Raw genomic sequence first — 13,883 nt, 5'->3', positions numbered from 1 at the left:
ACGTTTATGTGCAGATGCCTATGTTTAATATGTTTATCTAAACGAACTGATTAATAATGTGTTATAATGTATAGAAAAACCACAAACAAAAACATTGTACTAAATTTCCCGTGACCAGAAGCTGGCCACTTGGAGTGCCTCTAGTGTTGCTGTGAGAAGGTGCTTTAGTTTATTCAGATTGCAAAACATTGACATCTCTCTGTTAGAACTATAAACTGAGTCTGCAGAACTCTACCTCTCCTTTACAACAGATGTTAGGAGGCTGTTTATTTAGCGTATCAGAAGCAAACCAAGGATACAGTTGAAAATGTATTTAAAAAACACAAAGTTTAAAAATTGGCATTATATTAAATGTCCCTTGATCAGAATCTGGCCACTTGGAGTGCCTCTGGTGTTCCTATAGGGAGGTCCTCAATTGTGCATGTGGCAAGGCTCAGGCTTCATAGTAGTAAGTGATCTGTGGTTTGCTCTTCTCCACTTGCATGTCGTGGACTCCACTTTTTTTAGCCCCATTTCTTAAGGTTAGCTCTGTATCTCGTGGTTCCTTCCAAGTCACCCAGCTTTCTGTGTGCCCAATGGGGAGTCTCTCATACAGCATCAGCCACTGATTGAGGTTCTGGGTTTTAACCTGCCACTTTTGGACTCTCACTTACTGAGATGTTCCTGTGAGTACATAATGAGATATCTTGGAGATGGGACCCAACTCTAAAGATTAAATTGATTTATGCACACAACCTGAAGGTAATTTTGTGTGATTTAAAATAATGTTTGCATAAAACAAAAGTTTGTATACATTGAATCAACAGAGAGCAAAGGTGTCATTATCTCAGCCATCCATATGACAATTCTGGAATATTTCAAATTTTGAAATTCTGGATAAGATATGCTCAACCTGTATTTCCTCAATGCTGAAAGGACAATTGTGGCTTCTCAGATGGATTTGCTGTCCTGTTCCCACCAACCCTAGCCAGAATAAGAAATATTGAAGGATCATAGGAGTTATGGTATAAAACAGTTTTCCATATTATTTGTGGCCAACTTTTCTCTATACAGACATGTCTCAACTAATCCTCTCTTACCTTCCTTTTATTGCCTACCTTCTAGTGAAAGTGCCCCTCTTTCCCCCACACCAATGTTGATGCTGGAGAATAGTAAAGGAGAGCTAGGAAAGACAAACTTTCAATGTTGATTTGCAGCAGTGGATCTGCATTAAATAATGCAATAAAACTTGACCTTAGAAAGAATGGGACTGTATTCTAGTTATTAGCTGTGTGTTACTACATAGAAGAGAAAAGATAAATGGCTGCCACCAGAATCACTGATTGATCTTGTATGAAAAACACAATGGATACAAAAGGAGAAAGCAGATTAGAATGCCATACCAGCTCCCTTGGCATCTTGAAAAAACTTACATCTATATGTTTTGCCATTAAAATGGAAATCATAAGGGAAGTGGAGACTGTTGAGAGAAATAAAAATCATCCAAGGATGCATTTTTGAAGGCGCTTTCAGATGCTCTCTAGAAAATTCAAAATATCTTTGTTCACTTATGGAAGGCTGACCAGGTTGTTTCACTTTGCATGTGCATAATGATAGTTTAGAATATTGCTTTGATATTGAAAAATAATTAACTATTGTGGTTTGTAGGAAACTATTTGTATTCTTTCCATGCTATTTCTATCACTTTGTGTTAAGAACTGAGATATACCTGCACTTGAATTTAGGGGATTGTGTCTGTTTTCAGGAGCAAAAAAAAATCATGTTGATCTGAGGGGCTTTGGTTATTTAATAATGATGGAGCAATACTTTTATACAGACTCTTTGGGTCTCTGATCTTCCTATCATAGGGTTAGTTCCACACAATAGCCTCATTGAAATTAAATTTATCATAACTTGCTTGCTTTATATGTTGGGCTGCTACAGAGGTATAGCAAGTAAAGGTAAAGGTTTCCACTTGACATTGTCTAGTAATGTCTGACTCTGGGGGGTGGTGCTCATCTCCATTTCTAAGTCAAAGAGCCAACATTGTCCGTAGAAGCCTTCAAGGTCATGTGGCCAGCATGACTGCATGGTGCACTGTTATCTTCCCGCCGAAGTGGTACATATCAATCTACTCACATTTGCATGTTTTCAAACTGCTAGGTTGGCAGAAGCTGGGGTTAACAGCAGGAGTTCACCCCGCTCCCTGGATTCGAACCACCGACCTTTCGGTTAGCAAGTTCCGCAGCTCAGTGGTTTAACCTGCTGAGCCACCGGGTCTTCAAGGTGTAGCAACAAGGGACAAAATGAGAGTTTTTAAATCAGAGATTGGATAGCAGCTTCTCAGGACATTTTAGTTGTGGATTCCTACACTGCCTGGTGGGTGAACTAGATGGCTCTTGGAGTTACCATTAATTCGATGATTGCATGACATAGAATATTTGTTTCTAAATTCAACATTAAACAATGCAATAGTGCAGTACATTATACAATTTATCAGTTACATTATGATAAATTATTGCTGCAAAATGTTTTGCAGTTTGTGTTACACCTTTTCAGTTTGTGTTTTGAGTTCTCCTATATCATTACTGTGAAAACACTTGTTTGAAATTTGTTACAAAATAGAAGTCACCTGCACCAAATAACGTTAGGAAATTAAAGTTAGAACATCATCTTAATTTGTGCCTTTTACATTGTTTCAATCCTCAAAAAGCATACCTGGAATTATAGTTCCAAGTCTTCCTTTAGACAAGCAGACATGATCCCTGAGGCAACTATTTCAAGCTTTTATTGATGTCTCAAACAAACATTTTGTGGAATTTATATGCGTGTGAGAGTAAGGAAACCTGCAGATGGCAGAAAAAACACCTAAGGAAATGTATAAATTAATGGAATGACTACTGAAGAGCTGAGGTAATTGATATGTATCCCTTTATCTTAGGAAAACTAGATAATGAAGTCATTGTGGATTTATGCCCAAATTATTATTATTTGAGGATTCCATATGAGAATAGAAATGGGTCATGTATGGAAGCCTTGCTCACACAATTGCTTCTGTAGTATCCAGATATGATTAGAGGTACTGGGAATAGGCCTACATTTTCCATTCCGTTATGTTCAGATCATAGTAACAACAACAACAACAACAACAACAACAACAACAACAACAACAAAATACCATCTTACCTACTTATCCCTATGGATCAAAGCAAGGAAGAACGATAGATTAAAATACAACAACAGTTTGCACACTGCTTCTTCTTTTCCTCCTCCTCCTCCAATTTATTTGTTCTCCAAGTTTCTCCCAGGACTAGGACCCAAAGTTGCCAATATTAAAAAAAACTTCCAGAATCAAGATAATAAATAAAGAACACCACTCAGAAACAGGGAAATTCTAGACATCAAGCGATCAAGTGCCAGTTAACACCTCCCAAACAAAGGATGCCCTCAGCCAGGTTTTGCAGTTGCAAGACTGCTCATTGGTAATCAAGCTCACTAATTGCAACATTCACACTTGTTTCAAATAGACAAGAGTTCTTTTTCTGACCCTGGACATTCTATAGATGTATATATACACCCCATTTGCCTCATTTCCAACAGACCACTGAACAAATCACTGAGGATGCTTGCCATAAATGTGGGCGAAACATCAGAAGAGAATGCTACTGAAACATGGCCATACAGCCTGAAAAACTCACAGCAACCCTAAGATAGTGCTCTTGAAGCTCTTCTGGCAGATAATTCCACAGTCTAGGGGAGGCTGGAGAAAAAGTCTTGTGGATAACTGTTGCCAACCTAGCTCCAGCTAATTGAAATAAATAAGAATCTCCATCTTAAGAAAAGCAAGCCACAGGGTTCTTGAGATCAAGGCTGGAAGAGATTTTTTTTGTTTTGTTAGCAGGGACATGACATCTGATATGTCAGTTGCCCCCTCCCCCCTTAAAGTATCTATAGGGGAAATGGATTTCCCGGCAGTAATGTATAGAGGATTTCTGTTGTAGTGCAAAAAGTAATTTCTTCAGGTTCAAGGATAGGAACACTGTTAGGCTGAATTTCTTCGCATTTTTCAACATTGATTATCCTGCTTATGGGTTTGCAGTATGAGAAAATCCCTGGAATAACAGTATTATTTTAAATTTGGTGAATGTTTCAATCATAGTTGCTCACATATAGTAGGGTGTCAAGTCTGCTCCAGGTTTTAGTCTCAAGTTTAAATACATTATCCAAGGCACTGAACTTATTTGGAGGAATAGGTACTGAACTTATTTGGGAGAGTAGAAACAATCCGGGTTCACCTCCCCATTAACAAAGAAATTACCAAGAACCACTGTACATGAATTAGTACATGGCCTCACTACTGCAGGATTTACCTTTTAGCTCATTCCATGTCTTATTCTCACGAGAAACTTTTTTTTTCTTTTTTCATTGAGTAGATCTTTCTTCGTAATGCTCTGTTGGTTTTAATAAGTATGATGGCAACCAAGGCCGATTTTTACTTACTGCGTCTGAATGTTAAGCAGCAATGGAAAATGTTAAGTTGTGTGAGATAACTGACTAGTTTCCTAAGCTTCTTTAATGAAACGGGACAAAAATTAACAATGCCTTTCACCTTCTTCTTTCACACTCCAATAGAAAAATGCTAATTTACTATTAACCTAGTTACAGTAGCCTCACATTTTCATTTACTCCATTTTACAATCACACAGAAAGAGAGGTCAGACTTGTCATAGAAACATTGACAAAATTCACTTTACCGAAGATTCTATTCATGATGTCTTTAAATTGATTCTGTGGTGCAGAGATGGAAAACATACAGCATTTGGAGAGATCAAACAAGCAGAGGTATTAGGATGTATAGTCATACCTGCAAGTAGGTTTCTATTTGTCAGAATGGCCCAGAAAGAAATGTGGCATAAGTATGACAGGGCTTGATTCAGTTTCCCCAGTGCTGCAGTGTGAAGGCTCTATACATTGATGATAAGTTGAGTCATACAAACACAGGAGTACCAGTGCTAAACAGAAAACAAAATTGAAATTCCATATTGCGGCAATAACATATTATTTACGCCCCCTAATTTGGTACCGTCTACAAATTTGGTAAATATTACTTCTATGTCATAATTCAATTAATTTTTAGATAGGACCCTGTGCCACTTCACTGCACTTGAGCCTTGGAGATATGGTGGCCCGTTTTTGCAAAATGGCCTTAAATTGACAGCTCCCCTCTTCCTGAGGACAGAATATCCATGAAAGGGAGGGAAGGTTTCTATAGGGGTTATAGTGAAGGTTTTGGAGAGGCCATACAGTTCCTACCTGGACTCTAAAGTAGCCTGTTGCCCTCATGTGCAATGGAAGACATTGTCCCACCACCAGTGTTGTAATAAAAGTCTACTGCAAGTCCAATTTACTTCTGTACACGGAACTGAGGCATATCTTGATCTTATTTGGTTCAGTTCACACAATCCTTCAACAATTATAGAAAGTGTAGGAAAAGAAGAGATGGACTGCATGAAAGTGGTCAAACGTCTGTAAAAGTAGACAGGTAGAACCCTGTGTCACCTCATTGCACTTGAGCCTTGGAGATAAGGCAGCCCATTTTTTTCAAAATAGCCTTAAAATAGATACAGCTCCCCTCTTCCTGAGGACAGAATATCCATGGAGGGGAGGAAAGTTTAGAAAAAGGAAGTTCCGGAAGGTTTCTATAATGGTTGTACTGAAGGTTTTGGAGAGGCCGTATACTTCCTATCTGGACCCTAAAGTGGCCTGTTGCCCTCATGTGCAATGGAAGACATAGTCCCACCACCAGTGTTGTAATAAAAGTTTACTGCCAGTCCAGTTTACTTCTGTACATGGAACTGAGGGATATCTTGATCATGTTCACACAATCCTTCAACAATTATAGAGAGTGTAGGAAGAGAAGAGATGCATGCAAGTAACCAAATGTCTGTAAAAGTAGACATGTTAGGACACTGTGTCACCTCATTGCACTTGAGCCTTGAAGATAAGGCAGCCCATTTTTCAAAATAGCCTTAAAATAGAGACAACTCCCCTCTTCCCAAAGACAAAATATCTGTGGAGGGGAGGGGCAAATTTTAGAAAAGGGAAGAAATGGGCTGCATGCAAGTGGTCAAACGTCTGTAAAAGCAGACATGTTAGGTAGACCTAGGATACTCAGAATGCTTTCTCTGTGTTATCCTAATATTTATTTCTGTGTCCCAGAATATGTAGGCTTGATTTGCCTGTCAGTGTGAAGCTGTTTTCAGAACAATCCAGATGCAGATATAAGTTGTCAGTTTCAATTTGGTTGTCTGCATTTTCTATGACTTCTGCATAACTATCCCTTTTTCTGTTTTTGTTCCCTCCACATATGGTCATTTTTAGTTCTGTAGTTGTATACATTTTTTAAAAACTGACTCACCTGATTCATTAACTAAACATTAAAACATTAATTGAAAAAAAAATAAGATTGCTGAATATTTGGTTATTTATTTTTTTGCACATACTTTACTTACTTACTTAGGTGATCCCTCGCAGCCCGAGGATGGTGGTCCTCCAAGACTGGTGTCTTGGTAGTGGTGTACTCATACACGATACCTTATCAAACCAAAGTCTTCAGGCTAATTATAAATGCAATTTTAATGATGTATTAGTACTGGATAGAGCTGAAGGAAATATAGATTGTACATTTCAGTAGAAAACTGTTGCCAGGTTTTTACAATGTGGTCACAACAAGCACATAACAAATTGCTTCTTTGAAAACATCGGTGAATTGATAGAGATGTTAATTTAATTGCCTTTGCATATCTTAAATGTTGCACGTTCTTGCTGCAGTTCATTTTGAGACAGTGTAAAGAACTGCTGATGGATTTAATCAGGAATTATTTTGTTAGCTGACAAAATGCGGGCAGGTTGGCTTTAGACTAAGTACTAGTAGTAGTTATTGTCACTGTTGTTGTCTGCCTTCAAGTTGTGTCAGACATGTGGTGACCCTGTGACAGAGTTGGTTGCTTGGTGGAGTGTTTTTGTGTGTGTGTGTGTGTGTGTGTGGGGGGGGGGGGCAATGTTTGTTCAGAGAGCTTTGTCATTGCCTTCTACTGACAGAGTGTGACTTGCTCAAGGTCATGCAGTGGGTTTCCCATTGCCAAGTGAGAATTTGAACCAAAGTCATAGTTAAATGCTCAAACCACTATACCATTCTGGCTCTTCCACACTGAGTAGTAGGGAATAAAAAGAATGAGATTTTACCACAGATCTGGAGAACTGAGTATTTAATGACAACCCGTTTAACACCCAAGGATTAACAATTAATTGTATTTTTTAAAAAATTAAGTTCTGCAAACCACCAGCATTATCATATTGCTTTTTGTCATCAGTAGTGACTTTTGTCATCAGTAGTTTTGAATCCTCAATTATTATTTTTATTAGTTTTTTTTACTTTTGTCATCAGTAGTTTTGAATCCTCAATTATTTGGATCCTAGCTAAGAATCCAGGAATTAGTGAGATATCACCAAATCATATTGAAAACCCTAAGCGGTGCGTTTTTTGTAATTATGCTATTGTGGTTCTGTTTATGGCAACTGCATTCATATGTTTTGCCAGTCCATTTGGATTTGCTCTCAGAGCAACTATTTCTACTGAACTGTCATTGTCTTCTTTTCCCAAAGGCTCTGAGTCTTAGTTTGTAGGTATCAATATTTTGTTAGGGCATGTTAAAATTAGTTGGTGAGTGTGTTAACTGAAAATGCAAAGCACGAAGCTGATTGGTTGGGCCACGCCCAGGGAGCTAGATGGCCTGGGAGTTTTGGCAACAGTTACATTTTTAGACTTGAGCTGTGCAGGTGCTTGCACAGAGAGAGACAGTTCTCACTTCATGACCTGCTGGAATGGGATCTTCCACATGGACACCAAAAGACCATTTGAATATCTCTAAAGGGACATTGTGTGAGTCAATGCAACTGATCACATGTTTGTGTATATGTTGCTCTGCATTACAAAGAATAAACTTCTTGTTCTTTACTGATCATCTGTGTGGCATATTTTCTTTCCTTGGTAAGACAATGTGTGGACTGATAAAAGGTGAACAATGCATGATTTTCATTACGCCACATCTTTTATCACCCTTTATTCCTCTTTGTCTTCCATTCTACTGTCTTTCAGGATATCTATAATCCAAGCTTTTGCTTTTTCAACAATGCACTGTGTGGTATAAACTAGGGGAAAATTTGGAAATGGAAATCACACTGAATAAATAAACTGAAAGACTTAGGGACAGGTGCTTCAAATAGATAGCATCAAGACAAATGCTTTAAAAATGTACATATAGAAAAAATCTGTGTTAATAAAAATACTAAACTGTTGACCATGTTGTCAACTTGTGGACCACATTTGCACATATCAGATATATTAAAAAAACAGTGTGACAAAGTGACTGCAGTGGACATTTGTAAAGAAATAGTGGCATCAAAAACTTGGAAAAAGTTGTTGAAAATGATAACATAAAACTACTATGGGAGTTTAAAATGGCAAAGCATTAGCAAATAATATGAATAACATAACTGTGGCTGAGAAAAAAAGATGGTTGTTACTGTTAACCTATCATCTAGCCATCTTAGGACAGAATCTACATATGTTTATCCTCTCAGTAATCCTGGCAAGTTGGTTGAAACAGAGAAGTCTTCCCTAACCTAATAAATTCCAACTGCACCCCTAAAAAAGATTAATAATTTTTAAAAACAGCTTTGAGGTTTGGCAGCTACATGCAAATATATATTTGTTCTTCCTAACTGCATTTGTTCCAGAAATATATATCCCTGGGTGACAAAGAGCAATCTTTATTTCCCTTCTCCAAATACTGATTTTAGGCAGAAAACAGACATTGTCATCAAGCCCATTCAATCACACATTCATTCTCTCTGTTGTAGAATTTCCAGCTCAACATCCGTGATTGTTTCCCTTTGAATCAGCTTTTTGAATGCCTCTATACATGGATCTTTATTCCTCTCTTAGTATTGGATTGGGGTTGAGGTTACAATTATATTTTTGGTACTATGAGAAGACTGTGTATCTTGGGTTTTCTTGCATAAAATATCGGTGTATGTACAATAGGAAAGAACAATGAAATACCATTTCAGAGTATTGCAGGGGAAAAGATTCAGCAAACTCACAGCTCTGAGACTATGGCTTCAGGTGGCTTCCATGTCTATAGGGTGGGGAATCCCTTTCAGCCTTCAATTCAAATTTTAAAGGAGATAAAAATGTTGAATTCTGTCTCCAAATCGGTCCAGTACCTTGGATAGCTCCTTTAACGTTCAGATAAAAATCCAGGGTGGCTTCAGGATCATACTGATATAGGGGGCATTGGTTGTCACTGCACAGGTGTGAGATATTGTGGCTTTCCTATTGCTGATGGACCTCAATTCGTATCCTTGTCAGCATGTATAATAGTGAAGAGTTATGGAATCTGAAGTTGAAAAACATCCAGAGGGCCACAGTTACTAATCCTGTCTAACAACTGTTGGCAAAAATTTCTATGTTTTCAAGATGATTAGTATGATTTATTAATGTTGCATAATAACTGCAGTGATATTAGCCCAAAAGAAACAAAAATGAAGAAATGTTGGACTTTATACAAGGCAGGCAAACCAGCATAGAAACAGGACTGTCACCACTGATGTTGGTCCACATTATCCATTGTCATTCATATCCTGCTGCTGATCTGTCTCCTCTCTGTGATTAACCTATCCCTGGCTACCTATTGGCAAAACCAATCAATGGTTCATATTCCCACAATCTTGCCTTTATTTATATCTGGCCTTTCCCCCAGAATAGGATTCAAGGCTACTTACAAAAAGGCATAAAATATGAACAGTTAAAAGCATACAAAATTAAAATTAAAAGACTTTTCAATAACAACAGGATTAAAACCATTCAAAACTATGTAATATGTTTTATATGATGTTTTATGTAATTTGTTTATGTGGACTTTTTTATTGTGTTATTTGCTTATGTACTTTGTTGCATTTTATATGTTTGCATCATTGCATGCTTTTGTGAGCTACCCTGAGTCCCAGGCATGTAGCCGGGGGGGGGGGGGGGGATGCTCGGGGGGCTTCAGCCCCCCCCCCCGAAATTCTCATGGTGGTTCGCGAAAAGGCCTTACTGGTGCATTATTTAAACTGTTATGTTTATTCATGTCATGGGCTGATAACCATACTCAATATATCCCATATGCATGAGGGTATTGGGGTAATGATACAAAAGCTTTGCTAGGCTAGACCCTCTTTCAGACTCAGCCCCCCCCCGAAACTCAGCCCCCCCGAACCCCCCCTGAAAAAAAATCAGCCCCCCCCCCCCGAAACGAAATCCTGGCTACGGGCCTGCTGAGTCCCTTTGGGGAGATGGTGGTGGGATATAAATACATTATTATTGTCGAAGGCTTTCATGGTCGGAATCACTGGGTTGTTGTAGGTTTTTCAGGCTGTATGGCCACGTTCTAGAAATATTCTCTCTTAATGTTTCGCCTGCATTTATGGCAGGCATCCTCAGAGGCTGTGAGATCTGACCTCATAACCTCTGAGGATGCCTGCCATAGATGCAGGCAAAACGTCAGGAGTGAATACTTCTAGAATGTGGCCATACAGCCTGGAAAACCTAAAACAATACATTATTATTATTATTATTATTATTATTATTATTATTATTATGTTAAAATATTAAAAATAGTACTGCAATGTAAAAAGTTCTGTTGCTAAAAATTATTTTCTGAAGTCTTGCTTTGAAAGGTTTTAACCTGATGCCAAAATACAATAATGAAAAAGCCATCATAGTTTCCCCCAGGGGGGACCTTCAAAGGCCTTCTCCCATTTTCCTACCAATTTTGGTATGGTGTTGGGATGGAGAAAAGTGCTATGAAAAGATATGCACCTTCATGTCCACCTCAGAGGAAGGCAATGGCAAACTCCTTCTGAATAAATCTTACAAAAAAAAACCCAATAACTTTATAATGCAGTGTATTTGAGCAGTTAAAATGAATTAAGTTGGGCATTTTCTAAGAAACTTTTCACTATGCCTTTGAGCCCTGAATGATTTAATCAAAATTGTTTATGCATACAGTTTTAAACTGTCTTATCCTTCAAACTTGCTAAACTGTTTAATACATTTTATGGCATTAATATTACTAAAATTATTTGAATATGCTTACATTGCTTTTGCTTGTATACCACCCTGAGGTCTCATGGTACGAGATGTGATATAAATATTTTAACAATATAAACTTAATTACATTTAATCTAAAGTAATTATATTGGTATTTCAGCATGATCTTAATTCCAGAATTAGGGTTCTAATTATATTATTAATTAATTAATGGAGAGAGTGCTGGAAGTACCAGCAGATTTTACAGTTCTCAGTCTTTACTCAAACCCCAGTTGTCCTGGCTTTTTGCAAAAGTAGTTCTTGCTTTTTGTTGGACAAGATGAATTACACCCACATTGAGTGTGAGATATAAACCATTTATTCAAGCATAATTCCTGAAGTTAAGGGCTTTTAAATTAGCAATCTCAGTAACTGACTTTTACACCATTGCCATTGAATTTCTAAAATAATAAAGAATTTATATTATTGACATAAGACTTTTCTTTCTCCTCTAGTTTACAAAATATTTTTGTTTGGCCTAAATCCAACTGGTAGCCTCAGCTAGAATAGATACATTGAATTAGCTGATGAATGGTAACACTCAACAACACTTATGTGTGTTCCATTGCTCTATTCTAGTTGGATACAGCAATTAGATTCAAACCATATTCTCAAAGATACATCTTTCCAAACATGTTGAGTCACTAAAATTAACAACACAAAGAAAAAAACTGAAACAGTCAAAATCCAACTTACTAATGCCTTGAAAGATCTCTCCAGCTACTTCAAAGATAACCACCTGAAGCCTAACCCTGCCAAGACACAAGTGTGTGCTTTCCACCTACGGAACCATGAAGCCAACAGGAAATTGAAAGTTATCTGGGAAGGTCAAGAGCTTGAACATTATTTCCATCCAAAATACCTCGGTGTCACCTTAGATCGAACACTAAGATATAGGAAACACTGCATGAAGACCAAGTACAAAGTAGCTGCATGTAACAATATCCTGTGGAAACTTACTGGCAGCATATGGGGTGCAGACCCAAAGTTAATAAGAGCATCAGCTCTGGCCTTGTCTTACTCAACCATTGAGTATGCCAGCCCTGTTTGGCACAAGTCTGCCCACGCAAAGCAGGTGAACATAGCATTGAATGAAACCTGCACAATAATCACAGGATGTCTTAAACCTACACCTGTTGATAGACTCAACAAGCTAGCTGGCATTGCCCCCTCTGATGTGCTGCTAACTGTGAGAGAAATAAGATTGAACACTGTGAAAGCCATCCACTACATGGCTACCAGCCTCCTCCCAGTAGATTCAAATCAAGGAAAAGCTTCATGAGAACCACTACTCCTCTTAACGTTTCCCCAGCAACAGCAAGAGTATCCCTCTGGACAGCTAAATCAGGAAATCCCAACTGGATGCCCCTTTCATGAGGGTCTGCCTCCAGGGGCAAACCAAGAATGGACAACTTGGAAGTCCCTGAACAGACTCAGAAGTGGAGTGGGCAGATCAAAAGATAACCTGGCAAAATGTCACTACTTAAAAGAATCATCCACCTTGTGCAACTGTGGAGCAGAACAGACAACTCTGCATCTGAATGCTTGTCCGCAATGTTCTGCCTCATGTACAGAGGAAGAATTGTTGGAGGCTACAGGCAATGTGGTCGCTGTTGCCTGTTTTTGGTCAAAAGATATTTAGCCGCTTGTGCTCTATTTTTATCAGTTTTATACTAATTTATGCAATAAAAGTAAATAAAAACTAAAATTGAATTCCACAAATACTAGAAAGGTTTAGATTTTATCAAAGTTAATTCTTCCTGTGATGTTTGTCTGAATCTACTTGTTGCTGTTATTTGCCATCACTTTGACATTGATTTATGGCAGTTCTATGAACCTCAAAAAGCTCCACTTGTCAATTGTCCTATTAAGGGCTTTCAAACACAAGACAGTTGTCTTCTTGATTCAATCAATCCATCAGTAATTTGGTCTTCTCCTTTTCCTACTTCCTTCCATGTTACCTTTTTGTTGTCTCATGACATGTCTAAAGCATGACAGCCTTGATTGAGTCAATTTTGCTTCTAGTAAGTATTTAGGTCTGATTTGTTCTGGAACTCATTTATTTGTCTCATGTGACAATCCATGGTACCCACAGAACCCTCCAACACCACAGTTTCTATCTGTTTTCTTCACAGCCCAGCTTTGACATCCATACATTGGAATCAGAAATACTATGCCATGGATGATGATGGTTTTGTTATCTACTAAAATAGCCTTACACATAGCTACTTCCTTCATAGCTGCTCTTCTAAGTCCTAATCTTTTTACAATTTCTTTGCTAGAGCCTCCATATCAATGAATGACTGAGTCAGGGTATACAAAATCTTTATTTTAATGTCTTTATCACCTGCTTTAAAGTTGTGTAAATCATCTGTAGTCATTAGATATAAATATTTCTTTTTCACTTTCTACCTTAACCCATCAATAGTTGTTCCAATTATTTGCTATTTTCTGTAAATAATATGGCATCATCTGGCATTCTTGATGTTCCTTCTCTGCATTTCCCACCTGCTTCCTCTGAGTCTAATCCAGATTTCTGTGTGATATTTTTCGACACATTCATGAAAGAGAACAGGTTTGCTTTCTGCTTAGTTGGGCCAGCTGAATTTTAGTTACCTTGCAAAATTGGAATGAATAAGATAGTAAGCATGACAAATTTGATTTATTAAGCTATAAAACATTTGGTTATGAATTTGATTTGGGTGTTGTT

This window comes from Anolis sagrei, chromosome 4 (genome assembly GCF_037176765.1).
Source record: "Anolis sagrei isolate rAnoSag1 chromosome 4, rAnoSag1.mat, whole genome shotgun sequence".
In the NCBI taxonomy this organism is placed as follows: Eukaryota; Metazoa; Chordata; class Lepidosauria; order Squamata; family Dactyloidae; genus Anolis; species Anolis sagrei.
This window is presented reverse-complemented; position numbering follows the sequence as displayed.